Genomic DNA, 13,620 nt, shown 5'->3' on the forward strand with positions numbered 1-13,620 from the left:
CAGTTCCAAATATTTCTTTGGGAACACCTGAAAAGGACATATCTGAAAATGAATTTAACTCTGGCTTCTAACCTGTGCTTATTTTTAGCAAAGTGTAGGTGTGACAATAATAAAGATAGTGATGTCTTAAAAGAAATTATGAAGCATGACATTTATTTTCACCCTTCTTCAAAATCCTTTTTTATTGATCTGACTTGTACAATTTATAACCATGGCTGTATAAAGATAAGAAAAGGGACTGGGCATGCCTAGAAGTGAACTGTGAAAATCCTTTAAATGCTGCAGAGCTAAAAGGTAGCTTTAGCCACTGAAGTGATCTACAATGATGATATATTATCTGCTGAACAATTTCCAGCTAATCCCATACTAATAATGTGTGTTGATCATCTGTGAGCCAGAGATAGTGTGCAGGACAGAAGCCTTCAAAAAAGAAAATTAGAAATTTCTATATGATGTTATTCAGTTCAGTAGCTTTACAATAAAGCAGACAAAATCAATATAATAAATACAAGTGCTTCACTGAGGTCAAATGTGGGATAAATAGTTTAAATATTTGACCAAAGGAAAAACATTGTCTCTTTAGATTAGTGAGGGAGTAGATTCTAAGAAATACAAATCATGTTTCCAATTTGAAGTTTACTTTATTTTGCATTTGTTTTGTCTGATGGACTTTGTGTCTGCATAGAAAGGAAGCATAGAAATTCTGCAGATGGGAATCAACTCCAAATTTGCAATGTTCAACAAAACTTCAGTGGTAAGAACTGCTTTTAACCTAGAACAATTATACTTCTAGCATGAACCCATATTATGTCCATGCTTGGTGCCAAGCCAAAGGACTTGTTACCATCTACAGGACTTTCCTTCTCTGTGCAAGAAAAATTCAGATTAGACAAAGTTTGCTCTGCTCTAACTATGCTACTAATATCTTGTTATCTCTTCCCAGCACAGTGCTCCAGAACATTTTTGGTTGGTGCAAGGCAAGTTCTCCATCAACACCTTTCCCTGAGTATTTTCATGAAAATGCTGTCAATTTATTCATGACACCATCATCCCAGACATTCCATGGTGTAACAGTTTATACTGGTATATGCAACAGCACAGGAAAGCTGCAAGATCATAAAGAGTTGAGACAACCCAAATAAAGAGGAATGTTGCTGAAGGATCACAACAAATCTCTGATGCTACTCTGTACCTCAGTAGACAATCTGGATAGATTTATTCAGCTGGTTTATAGTAATAAGGCTAAGGATGGCTTTCGTCAGCGTCTACAGCACAGCTCAGTTTTGTTGTAGCCACAACTGAGACAGAATTTCATTCTGCAATATTCACTGAATGGAAAACAAAACAAGCAAAACACAATAACTGCCCCCACACCAAACCCTAATGCCTCATGCTGCAGGTACCTCAGGGCACCTGAGCACCCTCCTGCAAGGCTCTGGGCTGCAGGTGAGCTGCTGTTCACCTTCTTCCTCCAGCCAGGGCGTTGTCACTGGTGACAGCCTCATTTGTTGGAGAAAGGGAAATTTCTGGGGCTAGTTTAGGATGAAATGAAGCCTTTATCAAAGCACCAACTCCACAGCCTGCACTGCCTGTGAAAGGCTTTCCAAGAGCCTCACACTATGTATGCAACACATACATGCAAAACTCCTACTCTCCAAGTGACTTGACTTAGAAAAGAACAGAAGAACCACTGAGGTGTGATACATGTAAGTCACATCACTTAGCAGAATCCCAAGTAGCACATGGTGGTTATAAGAAGCTGCAGCAAATGAAAGTGTCTGGAGCAGAATGAGAATATATGCTATGGCTAGTAATATATGCAGCACAAACGTTTTTAGAAAGAACCATCTGGGTGGTGTGTGTTACCACATTGCCACTACCACCACTCTTCCTTTTGAACATTTGGGGGTCTTGATAACATTGGGGGGGAGGGAAAACAAAATGAGGAGATTTTCTGTTTTTTCAGCACCTACCTATTGTAGAGGTCAGATCAATAGAATTTTCAGAAAACTAAATTGTAATAGAAACAGTTTTCATGCAATGTGTTTCAGTGAGTTCAGTAACTCTCGCTATGACTGCTTTAAGTACAAAAAAGACAAACCAAAACAAAAAAAACCAGCTTGCTTCTCCCTACCTTTAGCCATTTACAGCCAAATTTTCATGAGCATGACAATCTCTGACCCCAGGCTTACACCTTTTAAGCCATTGCATTTTTCTGGTGTTTTCATCTAATTCCTTTATTTTTTTCTTCTATTTTCCCCCTTCTCTCTCTATATATATGTATATTGATTAGATCATGTTTAATTTAAAAAGCTACTTTTTCCTCTTTCAAATTTCCCAGAAAGAAGAAAAATTTGTTTTAACATTTTACAAGGAAGATTTTCACAAGAAAAGTTTTTTTGAGAGGGAACTTCTTAATTTTTGATATCCCCTGGGCTACTCCACTTTCAGCTTTCCCCTCCTATGCCACATGAACAGGGTGCATTTTTCCAGAGTTCATGGTCCTTACCTATTGATTTTTCAGATTTCTGAGAATGTAACAAGCAAATTTGCAGTTAATGGGGTCATGCTAACAATTGTATCTTAAAACAAACACCATGGTTGGTTGATGTTTGAACAGCAGTCAAGTTTACTGAAGCAAAAATATTTCTTTATTTATGCTTTCCAACACTTGTTGCAACCTGTCAGGGTGAAATGCAAGGGGCATTGAGGAGTACAGCAATCTATGGTGCAGAGGGCATGAAAAATTCTAGCCAATATATGAAGCAGGACTGAGCAGACAAGAATCTAAATGAAGTTAGGATAATACCTCTGGGGGGAAAAAGACCGAGGAAAATACCCACTGCATTTTAATCTAATTAATGTGAAGAGAAATCGATAATCCTACATTTTAAATAAACTTAAAAAAAAAGTGGGCAGCAGGAGAGGTTTAATTAGACATGTATCTTTTGTCTACTTAGGCACAGAGTTTTGTTTGGAGAGCTCTTCATCAAGTGCCAGGGCTCACAGTAACAAGCAGTGCCAAGGCTGCTGCTTTTTGAGTCATAGGTCAAAGAGCTAAAGGGAATGGCAGGGCAATTTTTCAACAAGAAGGAAATATTGGGCCAAAATTAAGTCACAATGAGTTACAGCTGGTGGGAGGAATTTGGAGACATGCCAAAGTAAATTTTGTCGCTCTTGGTTAACTTACTGGTAGCTTTAGTGCTCGGGAAACAGGAAGAATAGTGACAGAAACAAACAATGTGCAGTAGTGGCACCCACGCTGCCCCTGTCGTACTCACCCACCTGGGAGCCAGCACAGCCACTCGCAGTGTAAGTCAGAGCAAATTTTATTGCTTAATACAGTGTGATCTCCCAGTGAAAACTTCAATTTCACCTCTGTTTACTTGGAAGCTGCTAGAGAATTATCCCTCTCAATATCTGTCAGGCAAAGAGCACATCCCACCCCTGTGCTGAGAGCACGAAACTCCCCTTTGATTGAAACATCTACACCCTGCATAATGCAGGTTTGACAATAGCAGTACTGTAGTCATTACTCTGATGGCAACCAAATATTTCCCCTCCTTTCCCTTATTTTTCAAGCCTCTAAGCTTTGGTGACATCACACAATTAATTTACACTAGTCCCTCCTGCCCCAGAGAAATACAGTTTGAGGCTTTTTATTTCTACGTTAGTAAGAAACTCATTTTTGATAACCTGCTTTGCAGCAGGATAATCTGTGTTCACTGATCCCAGGGCAGCAGAAATTCCTGCTCTGTTTTTATCACCTGGACTCAGCCAGCACATCATGAGAAGATGAGTTTGTACATATTTTAGAGACATTGGGAGTAGCTAAATTCCTAGCACAGGTGGAGGCTTGCTGGCACAACCAAGAGGAGAAAGCCGTGGCTGCCATCACAGCAGGCAGACACAGGTTATTTCTGTGTACCAGCAAACTCAGGCCTTGCTTAACTGGTTCAGCCACAGCAATTCTGTAAGTTGTGATTTAGGAGATTGAAACCAGATATTAGTTGCCAATTTTTATCTCTCTTCAGGGCCTCTCAATTGCCTCCTTTTCCAGTTTCATGTCACAGACCTATTTCCAAAAGCTCGGTATTTTCAGATGTTGACTTGAAGCTTAACTTTGAATATCAGCTCTGAGGCCAATGTCCACACTTACCAGTATTTAGTTGACTCAGTTCACTGAGAACAGTTCTGATTCCTCCTGGCTGGTAATTACAGCATCTGTGATATGAACCTGGTGTACTTCAGTGTGCTGATTAGCACTTGGACTCGCCTTAGGCTCATCCACACTAAGCTTGCCCTGTTTACAGCAACTAACACTGAGATTACTCAGTAATTGACTTGTGGGAACTGTAGCAACTATGTTAGAGCTCAGTATGTTGTCTGCATCACCACTGACCACATTCAAAGTTAACTCAAGCAATCTCCAAGGAAATCTCCTCGTCAGCAATCTGTGGTCAGACAAACAACTATAAATATGTCTTGAAAAAAAAATGCACAGCTCCTTCTCTGTACATACACAACTCAGAAATGAATGTGAATCAACACAGCCCAAATTGCAACTTTGAGAAAATTCAGCTAAATAACGTGCAGGCTAAAATGATGTGGAAGAGGGGACCCTCATGAAGAAGTTTGGTGCAACACAAAACCTGAGACATATCAACAGAAGGGCTCAGTGCTCATACTCTCTAGAAATGACAAAAATAAACACTAGAAGAACCAGAAGGGGAAAAAAATGCCATAAGTATAAAATTTCCATGGTACAGTCCAAAGAAACTGATGAAGACAAGAATGTCTTACAGCTCATTAAAATAAAAGCCAAATTAACTGCTTGTCCTCATGATTTCTTACTTGAAAGGCACAATAAAATAAGGTATCATAAAAAAACGAAAGGGTTGACTGCAGTGGAGCCAGGCAAAGAATACTTTTTAATGGGAGCATAGGGAAGGTAGGAGAAAGAGGGAACAAATTAAGACCATGGCTGTCTCCCTGGACTGCATAGCATGTGACACCATCTGATAAACTGAGATGGAATTCAAGGTGTATAAATATGGCATCAACAAGGATCAGTGAGGATATTCTCAGAGGACACTGGGCCACAAAATGAGTGTCTAGGAATTCCAGAATAGCAGCCCTCATGCTGGCACTTGCTGGATTTCACACTTTATGTCACAACGACCTACAGATCATCATTTCCAAATGGCTAAGAACATCTGCCAGGACTCCAGCTCTATGGGGAGAGTCCTAGCAGCAACTTGACTAGTTGCTAGAAGAAACAGGACTGAAGCCATGTATGAGAAATTTGTCGATATGTTCCCAAGCAAATCACACATACAACTAACCTGCTTTAATGTCTTTTTGGTAAGTCACCCAAGCAAAGCAGTTCTTACAAGTCTCACTGACCCCCATATCAGCTAATTTAGAAGATGCAGGAACAATCTTTTAAACTGGACTAGTAAAATTCAATTGGCTAAACTGAAGCCTGTTTGCAGCCTGCTTTTTACTTCCTGGGGGATGTACTGTTTCATATGTGGTAAGGTTGAACACACACTGAGGTGCATGTTCCTTACCCAGGAGAAGAGCAGCAGCCTGCTGACAGGGGACAGCAGAGGCCCCTGCCACAGACAGGGTTTTCAACACCACCAGCAGACCAAACAAACATCTAGCTGGATTGCCATGGCCACCAGCTCATCACCATAGGAAAACCTGGAACATGCCTCAGAGCAGATCTTTTACTGATATCAGGGAAGCTGCTGTAGGCATTCTGGATTGGCTTATCTTCCTATTATAGACTCCCTGCAGCTTTTCTAAAGGTAAACACCATAAATGAAAGGCCCTTGGCAAGATCAGAGTAATTTAGTTATTAATTTTTTGCTTCTATGCTTGTCTTGCTTATTTTTATGGGTGATATTTAATCTTCATCTTTCCTACACGATCTTACCAAGGGTTGCAAAACGTTGCCCATTCTTTTTGTTTTTCCAGATGAAAGAGGGTGCCCTTTGCTTCCCTCTTCCCTGCCATTATTTCCTGTTTCTCCATGATCTGCAGATGCTTATAGTGAGTCTGGAGCAGATCCATAAGAAGGTAATTTTGTGGAGCAGAAGTCCTATAGTTAGCAAAAGCTGGTAGACAACACTACTTTCAAGAAATAGAAAAACTATAGTTTAGTTTTGATTGTTTCTGCTTATCTTCCATCAAACACTGTTATCTGATATAAAAATAACCTCTTCTCCCTCTGGCCAGCTTGATTTCTAGTGATGGAAGATGGGGAAGAACTCATTCCTTCCCTCAGAGTAATTGTCAATAAGTCCAGCTGGCCCTGCTCCAGCTAATTCAAGGAGTCTTAGGAAAAGCATTGACTAGGCAATGGTGACAGAAGCAGGATATTTCACATCTCTGCTTTTCAAACTCTGCAGCAGTAACCTAACAGTCCTTCAAGGGAAAAGCAGCAGCAGGAGCAGGTTGGAGCGTGGGGAAGAGGGAGGCCTCTGAAAGTCCAGAGAGCTGAGATAGACACACCCAACCACAAACCTCTGCTTTCTATCAAAGTACTGATTTCTCGTGTACATCTGCCCCCATCTTCCTCTCAGTCATTTTTATAGATGTACCTGAAAAAGGAGGCAAGTGGTGTAAGATGAAGTGGCATACATGCCTGGCTTCCAAAGACTTGCTTATCCATGTTGCAATCTCTCCATTGCAAGACTTCTGGCAGAAGGGGAGTTTTGCAGCAGGATTTCCATGCTTAGAGCCATTTGCATATGTTTATTGTGAAGACTGAAGAAGGCAGGCAGTATGAGTTGTCATCCTTATCTGCCTGAAATCACTTGTTTGGTTTGTTTATTGTTTTGTTTTTAACTATGATGTAGGATGACTTCAGGAAGAAATCTTTATTTGGAAGTGTAAATAAAATTAGCTTATCCAAACTCAGTTTTCTTGTCTTACTCTTCTTATTCATTCATTTCCATTTATTTTCTTCTTCATTTGATCTGTGTTCTCCATGTCTAGAGTACTCTTTCCTGTACTCATGGCTTTACTCAGGGCTCTTTTCTTTATCAGCTCTTCCTGTTTTCAAAAGGCAATCTCACTCTTTTTCTCATTCTAGCATTCACACCCACCCTTTCACTTCCACCCCCTAACTGTCACCCATGTCTCTTCATCATTTCCTTTGCTCTCTTCTTTTTCTTACCTTCATTGATTTCTATAAACTCTACTGGAAAAAAAAAAAAAGAAAAGTAGGAAAACTGCTGCCCAGCCCAGCAGGGGAGGCAGAAGTGAGTGGGTAGGGAGGTCTAGTGGCAGGCTGACAGCTTGAGACGGGAGGATGGGCAGAAGTTATTTTTCTGCTGTTAGCAACAGTGCTTTCCTTTTTCATTTGTGATCACTGTTGTTTCCTGCCTTTCAGCTTCTCCTAAAGCATGTGCTACGGTATCAGCAGGGTAACAGAAATATTTCATTCCTTAGAGGTGAAATGTTGTAACCAAACAGAGAATGGAAATCGAGTCTAAATGCACCCAATTTAATCTTTAAGTACCTAAACCAGGGTTGCAACTCTCATAGGCTCACAACTGAGACAATGGAGATAAAAGCAATATCAGAAGGAGTCTTTTCTTGTTCCACTGACTATGTGGGAAGATTAGGAAATTTACTTCTTACTAGGCAGCAGCTATGGATAGGCAGAAAAATATCCAAACTCAAAGATATGGAAGTCAGAGAAGATCCAATAGCAGCCAAAGATGAAATCTCGCTTAAACTCACCTTTCTGTATTAGACTACATAGCCTCAGACATTCAGAGGTCACAGAGGGCTGATTCCAAAACACATGTGTAGAACCCAGGTGTCCCTGTTGGGGCTGGGCATGGTGGTTGATCCTCAGACTCCAGCCCAGCTGAATTCAGGCAAAGCCATTGAGATGGAGCTTGTGCTCCTGATGAGCAAAGAGATCCCACCATACAGCCTTTCCCCACCAAGAATCAGTAATAACCAGATGCATGCTGTAAAAAAACCCCTTCTGTGATGCACCTGAAATCCTCTTCATCAATATGCTAAATCTGCACAACAGATTCATCAGTGGATTATTTAATTTACATTTTTAAGATACTACAATGCATCTGCAGCTGTAGCAGAGAAGGTGATTAGATCCATGATAATAAATGTACTTGGAAGGGACATTATTACACATACTAATTGCACTTACTTTGATATTGTGTTTCCCACAAGTTAGGAGAGCTCCTTTTCCCAATGAAGAGTTTATTAAAAGAACAGTAAAGATTTCCTATTGCAGTCCTGGAGTACTTGAAATTCAGAAGGTCAGAAGCAGAGAGGATTTTTTTTGCCATAAAACCTGGGTGGAGATCTTACATGGTTTTAACAGGCATAAAGCTATATTGAACATGATCATTTTTAATGTCATCAAACGCTCTCCCTGGCCAAAGAGCTGCTTGCATCAGGTTTCTGTGAGCTTAAGGAATTAAAGCCAACGCAGTGGCCCCATCAGGGGCAGCTATGAAGCTCCCTCCTCAGTGCAGCCTTTTCCCAGGCATTCAGTGAGGGCATGCTTCTTGCCCTGAAAGAGCCAGGGTGTGCACTGCCTCCATCGCCACCACAGCAAGGTGGGCTCTGCCCTGGCCTGGGGCTGAGGAAGGGAAAAAATGTCACTGTAGAGAGAAATTGGTGTTTCTGTAGCAACAGTAGGAAGGCCAGTGAGGATTTACGAAGGAGAGAGATTTTAGAAGGGGAGAGATTAAGGACCTGACTCTGTTATACTCTCTTCATAGGAGACCATCACTGGCCCATGAGCTGCCAGAATAAGGACAAATGTGTCATTCTGGGAACTGTGCAGTTAATGAAGCCCAGATCCATACAGATTTGAAGCCTATGTGTCTATCCTTTTCCAGTGAATCAAACAGCTGAAGTAGCTAAGTAGCTCAGGACAGAGAGCTGAGATTTGTCAGGAGAGGAGAGGGTGAAAAACCCTGTAGAGGTATTGAGACAGAGTAAGCAGAAGGCAGGAGCACCAGAAGCAGAAAATAATAGTGGGGAAAATAAAAGTAAGGTTTGGAGTTCTTGAGGTGTCTCTACATTGTATGGATACCCTGCAGGGAGGATTTGGAGGCAGACAGAAAACGGATGGGGAATTGGAGTGGGAGTAATAGAGCAAATACAGTTCTCTCTTAATAAAATCCAAGTCAGATCTTATTTTTGTTGACAGGAGGCAGTGATTTCAAGCAAGTTTTCCCATTTATGCTATTATGAATAAGATCAAAATGCAGACCCAGAAGAAGCCAGGATACATTATAATCAGCTCTTTGAAGTTCAGGGAACAAAACACAGCCTGATTGCAAACAAGGGTAGGAGCACTCTAATCAGTGTACCTTTTCAGATTAAGACATATTTAAAGATTTCCAAATAAGTGGAATCATCAGGTGAGTAGAAAAGAATACATTAGACATGGAGAAAAAATAATATCCTAGTTTTACTAATGCTTGGTTGGAAAAAGCTCTATTTAGCTTCAGAAAGAAAGGTTGAGTGACATCAGATACACAGATTAAGAAGGAATAATTTTTGTCATTTGAAGAATTTTATTTTCTTTCAGAAAAGAACAGCAGGCTTTGAAGATTTCACTAAGCATGCAAGGATATCAAGCTATCATAAAAACAGAAGGAGAACTGAAAACAACTCAGAGTAAAGAATTTTCTGGAATCTATCTGCTGTTATAACTCACCCTTAAAAATCAGCAGTTAAGAAGGAAAGGGTTTGCAAAGAGCAATTATAATTTACTATGAAAAGCAGAGATTAATAGGCAGTAACTGGAGCAATTTAAAGAGGTGAGAAGTATCAGTACTATCTTTAAATATGTAAAACTGGAAATTACATTTTTTAATTCATTCTCTACCAAAGTATGGAAGCAGTCAGAATAACAACAATCGTAAGTTTAGGTCAGATTCTAACCCAAACACAATTTTGGACAGTAAAGGATGATTGCCTAATGTCTTTCCAGCAAATAAACTTTAAATCCAGTCCCATGCTTGCTGTGGAAGTTCCCTGCAATAGTCCTTGGCTTGCATTTATGTGAATTGATTGAAAGTCCCCAAATGCTACATTAATCAGTCTCCACATGCTGCATAAAGATGAGCACTCAGACAGCAATTAATAATAACTTACTTGGCATCAAGTAGAAGAGAAAATATCTGAGCCTGACGCTGGCATGGAAATTAAATTTTATATTTGGCAAGAAGTTTCTAAACAGACCATAAAGGCTCAGGTGCTCTAATGCACATTTGTTTAAATGCCTGTTCCTTTTCCCCCCTCTGCTGTGTTTCAGTCCCTGTAGTCTGTAGTTTGGTTCATTCAGAATTTCATGGCATATGTTTTTCCCTGGAAACACATCTCTGGATAGCTTCCATTGCACACCCTTTCTCCACCCAACCAGATGACAATGAGTTGCTATGTTTTTTTTCTTGGAAAGACACTTGGAAACCAGGGGAGGGAGGAACTAATTTTTACTTAAGAAAGAAGGAAGAGGAGCAGACAACTGTGGCAGTGTATCTCACTGACAATCCTAAGGGACTAAGAAGCAAGTATTTTGCAACTAATGCATAATATTTATCCTTATATTATCTTATAGGAAAATGGTACTAATAAAATTCATTGCCCAAATACAGTTTGCTTTTTTTAAAAAAAATTAAGGGATTAATCTCTCGTGCTTTTGTTGGGCTTTTGCTTAGCACAAGAATATGGAGAAATTTTATTTTCCAAATAATCTTCATTCTATTCCGCCATTTTGAATTTCCCCTAAACAGCTATTTTATAACAAAAAAATGTAATTAAAACTAAATCCCTGACAACTTCTCTCTGGGATTTTGCTATTATTAACCATTTAACTCTCAGAAATTTCACTGGCCTTTTACTCACTCTCTGTTATGTCCCTGGGTTTGTTTTCTTTGCAAGACAATCCTCAGTGAAATTATGGGGCCACTTACCAGGATGTTTTACCATTATTTTCTCTCTTGATCTTTCTGCCTGCATCAGTGCATTGAGCTGCAATGTTTTAGTTTGGATCATGGGTGCAGCTTTGAAAGGAGTTGTCTGGCAGTTGTCTCCACTCTTAAGAGGAATTCTAACAGGACCAGGAGCAGGACCTCACAGGCATTGAAATGCACTCAGTGTGGAGCCAGGGTCATCACCAGCACTTGCAGTACAAACCACTCCTACCGGCTCACACTGCTTCTCAGGACAGATGTCACCTGCACCAAGCCAGGGCACACCAGACTGAACGAGCCAGTGGGAACCCAGCCTCTGTACTGGCCGGCAGTGCCAAGTCCTGGGGTGCAGCAGTCAGCGGCCTTAAAATAATGTCCGTCCGGCTAGCAGAGCGGCCAGCCGGCTGCTGCAGCGGTGGGGAGCCGACCCCGGTGGCAGGGCCCCAGGGTTGCTCCTACGGATGCCCCTCGGCAGCAGTGGCTTTGGGCTGCGTCCGCGTGGATGAGATCATGCTGAGAGTCCAATATCAAGCTGCAAGGAATGGCGAGATGAGGGACAGACACTCTCTGGGGACGGTCAGGTTTATTGCCTAGATGGAGGCCAGCCAGGGAATGACAATCTGCCTTACACGTAACACACACCCAACAGGGAGTGACAAAGAACAATGAGTGTAACAGAGTTATAAAGGGGGGAGGAATCCAGGGGAGGGGTTCAACCAGAACCAATCCAGGGCGTAGAGGGAGTGAACTTATGATAATAGACAGTAAAGGGAGACCAATCAATACATAACAAAGGAGGGGCTCCGGTCCCACAGCCAATCATAACTCCCAAAGTGAGGAACCTTCTAGAAAATTAGGTGGAGTAGGGAGTGACTGGCAGGGCCCAGGGAGGGAGGAGTATGCTCCCATGTAAGGAAACAGGGGGAGGAGAACCGAGAGGTACATCATAAAATCAGGGGATTGACATAACTCAAGGCGGGAGTAACCAAGGCAACAGAATGACTGGCAACACAGTGGTGGGAAAAACAGTTGAGGGCAGAACCATTATACAAAATGGGGGAGCAATTAAACAAACTAACAAACTAGCACACTACAACACTGGGGTGGCAAAAATCAGTGAATATCTGGGCTTGAATATGAGGGCTGAAAGCCACCACAGCCTGCAGGGAGGGGGAACAGCAGTGATCAGCCTCATCTTTCCTCCTGAGAGCTCCTACTGCCTCCCTGCCAGGCTGATTAGCCTTCAGCTTGGAACAGAAAACACTGTGCCACCTTTGGAAACTGCTCAGAGACCCAGTAGTGTATCAAGCTCAATGGAAACAGCATTGCAAAAATCACCCCACTTTTTCCTCATTTAATTGGATGCAGACTTTGTTTCTTGATTGAAATTTGACATAGTAGATAGGAATATCAGAATAAGTCTGCTAACTACAGCATTCTGGGAAGTCATTTTCACTGGTGCAAAGTAGGAAATGAAAAAAAAAAAACCCACATAGATCCAACAGTATTTTGGAGCTGTTTTTTCACAGGTTCAAAGGGTTAAACTGCAAAGCACAGGAGGAAGAGCTCCTGTTTTTCTTCCTTGATAAAGCACTTAGAAATATTTGAATTCCTCTTTTCAAGAAACAAAACATGGGCTTACAGAAGTGTTAAAATGCTCATATAGGCTCATGTCTCTAAAAATACTGAGAATTTTTTGTCTGTATTTTTTCTTTTTAATAAGCAGGACCCTGATTATCAGTGTCATGAATAGCAGCTGTATTTTTATGAGTCAACAGAACTTCTACCAAAGCTTCTTTGACTGGAGGCACCATATTATCAAACTGGTCTCAGCCATGGTGGTGCCAGTGGAGCCCAGGAAGGATTTCTCTCTGTAGCATCTGGGCACGAAGCATTTTCATGCTCTACTCAATGCAGTGACACATCAATGAATTTTGAATGAAATCATGTCACAAATATGTAACCTCCTTAATCCTACGCAAACTAAATAAATAAATTTAAAAACCTTAAAAACAAGAAGAAAAATTTATCAACCTAATCAATAAATGGGTTGCTGGTACTGCAGAGAAAAAATCTTTTTGTGCTTTCAAAGATTGCTACTAAACCCAAAAATGCTCTATTTCTCAGTAAGGTGGTTTTAAAAATAATACTCTATTGCTAAATAAAGTGATTGTTACATAATAAGAATATGCTTAAATAACCAAGATTGTCCCTTTTATTTTGTACCGTGAAGCAATTATTCAGTCATGATGAATATTTTACAAGAACGACTGTGCTCCAAAATTAATCTTGCTGCAGCATTGTTCTATTGATCCATTTACTGTTTTTAAATAAAAGTAATGTGCTGAATTTTCAGAGCAATAGGCCACACAGAGCTTCAAAGAATACTCAGGACAGTGTCTTCTGTCTGTCTTGCCCACAGCTCTGCTGGGAGACCATGGGCAATTCAATCCTTCACTCACTGCTTGGGGGAACCTTCATGTGAAGTAAAGTTACGACAGTTCAAGAATATTTCTCACATAAATGCAATGAAGTTTAGTAACTCCTGTCTAGGATGAGCTGCAGGTTCAGGATGAGGTGTACCAGTGAACCAATCATTAATTGACTATCAGTCATTGTCTCTGAACAAGCAAGAGCT

Source organism: Ammospiza caudacuta, chromosome 3, assembly GCF_027887145.1.
Source record: "Ammospiza caudacuta isolate bAmmCau1 chromosome 3, bAmmCau1.pri, whole genome shotgun sequence".
In the NCBI taxonomy this organism is placed as follows: domain Eukaryota; kingdom Metazoa; phylum Chordata; class Aves; order Passeriformes; family Passerellidae; genus Ammospiza; species Ammospiza caudacuta.